This window comes from Dermacentor variabilis, chromosome 9 (assembly GCF_050947875.1).
Source record: "Dermacentor variabilis isolate Ectoservices chromosome 9, ASM5094787v1, whole genome shotgun sequence".
Lineage (NCBI taxonomy): Eukaryota > Metazoa > Arthropoda > Arachnida > Ixodida > Ixodidae > Dermacentor > Dermacentor variabilis.
Genome location: NC_134576.1, coordinates 54858901 through 54867162, shown reverse-complemented (window position 1 = coordinate 54867162; position 8262 = coordinate 54858901). Strand labels below are relative to the sequence as shown.

Sequence of the window (8262 nt, the reverse complement as noted above, 5' to 3'; positions counted from 1 at the left end):
AACTTAATTTGTGAGTAGATTGTAACCGGACACTGTCACTTGCAGCATCCTGCTGCCGGTGTCCTTTAAATGGCGTCTAGGCCTCTGTCGATCCTTCTGTGGCCCTTCGCCTATACGGCGCCCAGCGTCGTTGTACTTTTTTAGTGCTGGGTGTTGAAAAAAAGTGAACTTGACTTTGTCCTAGTCGAGAATGTGTTGTAAGTGCGTGGAAGCATGGCTGTAGTTGGAGATCGCCCTAGTGTGTGAGCTAACCAGCGGCCATGATCATCCCACAACGAGGCCTAAATAGCCGATAACTCAGCGGCACAAGAACCCGTATGGTGGAGAGAGTGTGATGAAAGGGAAAGCTGTCATCCACACAGGATGGAGGAGAAGGCTGCAAAACGCTAAGATGTGTGATCTGCTGTCTCTCTGGTTTGTTCAAAGGTAAAGTGAAGAATGCTGAAGGCTTAGCAGAACAATGTACAATCCCATAGACCAATATAGGGGACGCGGAACGGTACTGCCAGCGCTCTTCTGCCCACTGGTGCTTCGGTGGGAAATGGTGTGCCCATGCGCAGCAGTCGTGATGTGACACTCACGAAAGACGTGGAGGGCGGCATTCTTATTGTTTCACTTCCTGTTACGATTTTCGTGCGCACTGACGCGTGCTCTGTGGCGAAGCGTCGAGATACATATTGCAATTTAAACTTTTTGTCTGGGCAGGTCATTCGTAACGACAGCTTTCAGTAGTTACATTTTTCCTTGATAGCGTTTCTTTGCCAGCCATTTTCTGATTCCGCCTGGGTCGGTCGGCCGCTGGTCTGGCTCTCACTGAATAGATTCACATTCACCTAAAAAAAGTAAACGCGTTTGGCGGCGCGATTAGAACCTCGGCCTCACAGCGGAGCTACCTGATGCTCAAGCCGTTAGGCCACAATTACTATCTTGCTTCTCACGTTCCAAAGTCAGCCAGCTCTTTGCAACATTTGGCGCGTGTTCCCTGTGTCACTTGTCTTCCTTTTTTGTATGCGTGACAGCTTGCATTTTGAGGTGCCGCGTTAGATTTGCACTATCTTCGGGACAGGCGTGCTGTCCTCGTAGCAGCTTACGCTATCTCGAAACTACGTTACATTGGACCGACTTCATGACCGCCCAAGGCCTTAACGTTTCTCCGGTGGAGTACAAATGCCGTCGTCGTTTTAACATGACATGACCACAAGACATGGCTATGGGGACGTACGATTGTATAACCCCTATAAGCTGTTCACCTCCCAATTTGTTTTAATAAAGTCTTTACTCACTCACTCACTCTCGCTTACGCTGGTCCGCTACGTATGTAGAACCGAACGAGCACAATGTCGTAAGCTCGCGTCAACGACCACCTTAGAAATCACGCACAGGATATCAGTTCACAACCATCATACACCTTGTCGGAAACATCAAAAATAAGAAAAATTCCCCTGAAATTTACATCGCGAGCAGCTACAACCATCCTTGAGAAGAAATCGGCTACAGCCATTGAAATGTGCCATGCACCTACTTTAGGCACCTAGTAGAGAGTGACTTCAACACCGCACATACTGCTTGGGGGTACACAAAAAACACACCTCGGGAAAACCGCCTCCAAGAACACATACAAGAAACAAAATTCCCAATATGTACTAAACAACCTCAACTCGTCAACCGTACATAGCAACATGGTTGAGAAGGACACCACACTCGACCTCACACACAGCAAAGGGACATTGCCAGATTCATGGCACAATACGTATGGCACGCCCATGAGCGACCATACTCTATTGTGCATCATGGTCGACACGATATGGTTTGCCGAGAGGGTTAGAAAGCAGTGGGTCGCGGTATGGGACAAGGTGAGGCACGAGAGGTCGGCGGTCAGCGAGCACAGGTCCCTACAGGAGTGGATCGATATATGTTACACCAAAAAACGCAGAAACACATTTCACTCTTACAAGAAGACGCCAAGCAACCACACATGGATAATCACCTGCTACGTCTCCTGGAGGCTAGGCACGGCCTTTTCCAAAGATTGAAACAGCGTAAGATAAACAGCAGAAAACTCAGGAGTGATATCGACCAGATAAACACAGAAATATGTACTGCTCAGCACAATTCATGATACGGCAACATATATGTAAGCGTCCCCTCCATTTCACTCCTTCCGAAGGAAAGGACTTTCCTATCTCATTGATTACAATTTATTGCACCTGCGGATGCTGAATTTCTGTCTCTTTAGTGTATTTTTGTTTTTTCTTCGCGATAGTGGTAGAGTACATGTGTGCTGACTGAAAAAAAGACGCTTGGTTGTTAGTCAGCGCTGTGGTCTGTGTCCTTCTCTTTGTCCTGCGGTTTAGCATTGATTTTCGCTCGTAATCTATTTAACCTGCATTTTCGGGCACTTCTTTCCACGCAATAACAAATTAAATGCTCCAGACTGCATTTTGCCCGGTTTTCTTTTGAATTGTCAGCCGTAACTGCACTATAGCTACCAAAAGTAACTAAAATGGCATAGCAGTAAAACAACTGGGAAATGAGCCAATAGTAAATCAACAGAAATGTCAGGACATCAAGCTGTTATTTGGCAGGTCTCGTCAATGATTTTGGTTTTGACATTATTGCGTGTTTGCTGCGCAGGTGAAAGTTGTTCGTTTCCAGTGACTTCTTAGGGCATCACAGTAGGCACGTCTTTGCATGTCTGTGGTGCATATCGTCTGGATCGCTTGGCTGCCGCTGTATCGTTCTGGAGGAAGCTACCTGTGCTTCAGGCATCAGCTGCGTTCAGGCACAGTACCAGATTATTTTGGCTGTCTGATACGTGTGTACTATGCACAGTAGCATCACTGACTGCTGGCGCTTCAGTGCAATTGCGGCTTCAAGTAAATTCTCCATGGCAAGCGCAAACTGTGGCGACAAATGAAGTCAGTCAGATAGAAAACTGGACTTTGTTCTGCTGTTCTAAGCTATAAATAGCCAATATTGTGAATTTATGAAACTGTATAGGCTCTCTCTTTAGCTTTTGGGTGGTATTCCTATTTGATTGTGAGGCACTTTACGTGTGCACTTAAGAGAAAGCCAGGCTGCCACATGTAATATATAAAAATTCCATAATGGTTGAGTTTGTCCTAGATTGCTGAATAAAAAAACAACAGGTTAGTGTAACATATAAAAGAGATAATTTTAGCACACACGTATCACTCGCATACCTAATTAAACATCGTAGAGAAAGTGCAGCTTAAAAGCATGAAAAATAAAGAAACACCAGCAGAATAGCACAATTTTAAGACCAAGAATGCAGGATCAGGAGTTCTTTAAATTCATCTTAGCTTGCATGGCCATGCAGTCAAATGTCAATTGAACAAGCGAATGACTTATGGTAACATCGAGAAATTAGACGCTTCTGTGTTTCCCAAAATGTGAGTAAACCTTAATTATTGAGTCTTAATATGCAACATGCATGTTGCGGCAGCAAGGTTGCTACTTAATTTAATGAACATAATATGGAGCACGGACTCAAGTGTCCTGTCACAATGACTGCTAAGTGTACGAAGCGCAAGGTCAAGTTTTACTTACGCCGGACTAAGGACTGAAGTTGCAGGAAATAGATTCACTAGCTTGATTTTGTATGGCTTCCAACATGCAGATTAAGTACTCATGATGACACGACCATTTTGAAGGTGCAAACTCAAGGTGTGGACAGACAAATGTTAGGAATACTAATTTGTGGAGTTATGCAAGTTACGATGAGTGTAACCTAGTGATTTTGAAGCATTCGCTCATAAGGTTGGCATCTGAGAGGCCCATACTGCAACGGGCATTTCAAGATAGTGATGGCACACTGTGGGATCGCAGTATGCCATATTTGTATTTTGTGTGAAAACAGCAGACCTAGTAGTTTCATAGGACTCACTGGTAATCTTTGTTATTGGTGTGTAAGCACTGCAGACACGAGGATATATCACCACTTGTGAAAATTCTGGGTCTTTTGTTTTCCCATCTTCTAAAACCTTATACACATTTCAGTTGAGAGGATTGTTATCTGCTTTATATTTATTGAGCCCAAATGATTACTTTCTTGGGCATAATTAAAGGCTTGGATATGCTTGGTACGCCAAACATGTAACAGCAATCTGGTCACCGTTTTGTTGAGGGGTAGTGCTTTCCTCAGGAAGCTGAGAAAAGCACTAGATACATCATTACTATGATATGGCACTTTTACATGTGGGGCCTGTTGATATGTGCTGCCAGAAAACTGCCTTTACTTGTACAGGTGATCTGTGGTCCTTGTTTCCGTGATTGTATAATAGTGAAGCAGGCGCTGTGTTCCAACTTCCCATCCATCATTGTTTTCTTCAGAATTCCGTATTTATTCGTGTTTTCTTCACTTGATAGTTGTGCATTTGGTGCATCCCCGTGACACTGCACGATCTTGCTTTGACCTCTACAGCACCACATTTGCTTGACAAGGAAACCTGTATTAACTTCAATTGATTTCAGACCGTTTCAATTTATAAATGCGGGGTTTCGCACAGCATGTATAATTTCCCGCTCTAGGCACGCCGGTCGGTTGCAGCGCCGTACTCATGGCGTCATCGCATAAGCGTCCTCGGTTCTCCCATTGTTCTGTTGCACGCACGATACACTGGCCTATTCCAATACACCATACCTGCACTACAGGCCGTGGACCTATGGCGCCGTAGTTGCCGCTGGCCCACGGGATTCCGGGATTCCCGCTGTAGAAACAAAGCCACGTGACCATAGCGAGACACCTAAGTTATCATTTTAACCACAGGATGGCGCCACAAACCTAACGGGCAGTCAGGCATGGTACGTAGATTGTTGTTTCAAATTGGAAACGTTGTAAGTAAAATCTATTGCGATTTAAAATAAAAGCTATATTGCGTGCCCATTATTCATATAGGGAAGCGTATTTTTTTATTGTCAAATTTGGCCAGTTATTTGAGAAATGCAGTTCTCTCTCGCACTTCGCTGGCTCCACGTTGTAGGTTTGTTTGAAGCGGGTTACATCGAGACGCGATCCATGGCATCGCTTCTCGGCCTATCGGCTAAGATCAAATGTAGTATCTGTTCTTATCAGCTTAATATCTGATACGGCCCTGTAATGGGTCTTACGATATTAATCCTATTTTTGTAAGGCGGCGCTGGGACGGGGCTTGCCCCTCCAGCGCCACGGGTTGTCCTGGTATTGCACTGCAGCCGGGTGCAGCCCACACCATCGAATCTAAAATCAGAACCAATGTTGCTGTGCACTTTTAGTGTGCATGATTCACACCCCGTCTAGGGCGTGGTTGTGCGACCAAGATATGCTCTCGCGTAGCTGGCGCCCCCTCCCCCGTTGAGTTAGAGGAAAGACGGCGCACATCGAGCCACTGTGCTTCTTGGTAACCCGCCCGTATTTTACCTCGCATTCGGTGCATAACGGCGGGAGGTTCGTGCATTTAATCCTGTACAGCTTCTCGTGTTTATCACTTGTGTGCCCACACTAACGAGGGACGACTGGTCACAACAAAAAGTCGCAGCTTCGCCTGAAAGGCGAAACATTGTCATAGCAAAGTATGATTCACCTAGGTGAAGCAAGTTTCGTAGTTTTATCCGCCGTATAAATTGCAGTGAACATTCGCTCACTAGTGTTAGAATTAAGTTTACAAGCATGCTGTCGAGAGCGTACGGTGAAACACGAACACATCCCCGTAGGTCACTGTCACAACTGCGGTGTGGTGAAGGACGCCAGAAGCAGCGGCGAGTGAATTCACCTTCGTGCTGCGTGTCACTTCAGCGCAAACCCGGCACTCGAGAACACAGCACACCCGAAGGCATCAGCTATTTCGTGTCGGCTGGCCTTTTGCTTCCACCGTAGATTAATTTCCACATAGGCCGCGTGCGGCCGCTTTCAGCCTTGCCATGTGCAAACGAGTCCGGAGTAGGAAACGCGAATTAATCAGCCCCCTTGCGCGCTCATCTCTCCGCTCTGCTACTTAGCGCTGGCAAGAACACGGCGTGCAACCTCTTCCCCCTCCCCTCGCGCACTCATGAAGACGCCTCGCATCAAGGCACCATTTTCCGCTCACACTCGCACACTTTCCCGTGCGTCTATCGCAAGCATACGGCTGGCGGCCGCGATCTTATCGCACGTGGACTCGATAAGGAACCTCACGGCGACGTCGACGACGGCGGAAATAAATTAGCCTCGACTGTCCATATTATTGTCATACCAACGAAACACTGCATAGCACGCTCCAGCAAGGCAGGCTCCGAATAGAAAACTACGCGGTGCATAATATGTCGATACGAATGCGCGATATGCTGCGCCGACACCGCACAAGTCAGGTGAAATCGCCGCTGAATTTGCTGCTAGCTGAGACGACCCTGCTCCGCTTCGGAGGCCATTCGAATTAGTGCGGGGCACGAAATGTGAGGAGGTGCAACCTTCTTCGCAAACAACCGCATGTAATTTAACCTTCTGCGCCCATGGCAGACTCCATTTATGGGCTCGGTATTCCATCGCGCGTTGAAAGCAAAGTTAGGGTATATTGAAATCGCGCTTGTAAATTAAACACACACCGTCATGTGGAGGTTTAGCTTACGTGCTGATCTGTGGACAAGAAGTTACATCAAGTTGTACTTATTTATATCGAGAGTTTTGTTATATTGGAGTAAATTATATCGGGGTTTAAGATACATGATCGCGTTGGGTCAAAACTAAGGCGCCAAGAGCTTTTATTTACTGAAGCCGCATGGTGTTAACATTGTATTTGATTTTTTTCATTATTTTCGCTATGACCATAGGGACATTTGGTGTTGCTGAAATCTTTATTAAGAGTCTGAATGGCAAAACAAGCAACTTGACAAAGCCACACAGGTCGTGCCTTATATACATAAAATTTTGCACTTTAATCATGCGGCGAGAAGCACAGAATCCACGTGGTACTTCGTGCCCGCAACTAGCCACAGCAGCTGATATGTAATACACATTTCAAAAGAACCACACTCACCCATTCGTGACGGCGACTTGCACGGTTGTAGTATATAGCACATTATTATTTGTTTTGAACACATATATACAATTAACAGGAAAGGGAAAGCGAAATAAAGGACATGTCACTATCCTCTGGAAAGCGCACATCACTAAACAGAATGGTGCGTAAATGACCATTTCAGACACACCATTTGAATACATTTACGCCATTATTGTGCCTCCACTTTTTTCTTGTCTGTATATCATTATCGTGTCATGTATTCAATGCATGTGCGTAGTCATCATCGTGGGTTGCGCCTGGGTCTTTCTCGAGTCTCTTGATTGGGTTCTAGAAAGGTTCGTATAACGGCTGTCTCATCATATTGCATGTGACTAAATAAATAAATAAACAAACAAATAAATAAATAAATAAATAAATTACTCATACATTTGGTTGTGTAGGTGGGCTCTTGTGGTTATAAGAGCATTGTTTTCAGGCGGAGATACTTGGCGAAAGGTGGAGTGAGCATGCCTCTTCGTTACAGGGGGCCTGAGTCACCATTTTGTTTCTATTGAATGCGAAATAGATGTGACTTTTTAAAGCAATCAGAACCAGCATATAGTCAACTTTATTCCATCTTTTACAACCAGTGATATGTATCTATGAGGTCGTTCTGAAACATACAGTTGACAGTAGTGCCTGTCCATTTATATTGTGATGTGTATGAACTATATACTACAGCAACATGCCCCAAAAAGCACCATTCTAAGTAATTTTAGGCCTTGCAAGACTTACTTCGCATCCCATTGCAGCATCCACTCCTCAGGTCTACAGCAAAAGACAAAGGGAATAGCCTTGGAAATGGCTTGAGCTGTGTAGGAATATCAGCTGATCAGCCATAGAAGCGCACGCAGTCATATGTGTACTCCACCAGCATATATATTATACTGAAATCGAACAATGGCCAGTGGCGGGGTTATGTGACTCGTGCAATATCCTAGGTATTTATAAAACCGCATGATCGGCCTATGAATGTTTTGCCATGTAGGTTACATTTGGACAAGTTAAAACTGCCGTTCGAATCATATATCGCGAAACAGGAAGATGTCATTTTCGTATTGCTCCAAATGCTCTGCTCAATAAACCATGCACTACCCAGTGAACCAAGTCGGCGGTAAATTGATTAGAGACCCTAGCTAGAGACCAAGAAGTGAGTGAAGTAGCTGAAGAATCCTGTTCGGGTTAAAATGTTCATTGAGAAGTTGTAGAGCCTATTGAGAAAATAAAA

At 45.1% G+C, this 8262-nt stretch overlaps 1 non-coding gene across 1 annotated transcript; it reads left to right on the top strand.

Annotated features, from left to right (window-relative positions):
* The first annotated feature begins 5043 nt into the window (after positions 1-5043).
* LOC142558667 (U2 spliceosomal RNA) lies at positions 5044-5234 on the top strand. Its single transcript, XR_012823081.1, has one exon. It is a non-coding gene; the product is annotated as a U2 spliceosomal RNA (small nuclear RNA).
* The last annotated feature ends 3028 nt before the right edge of the window (positions 5235-8262 follow it).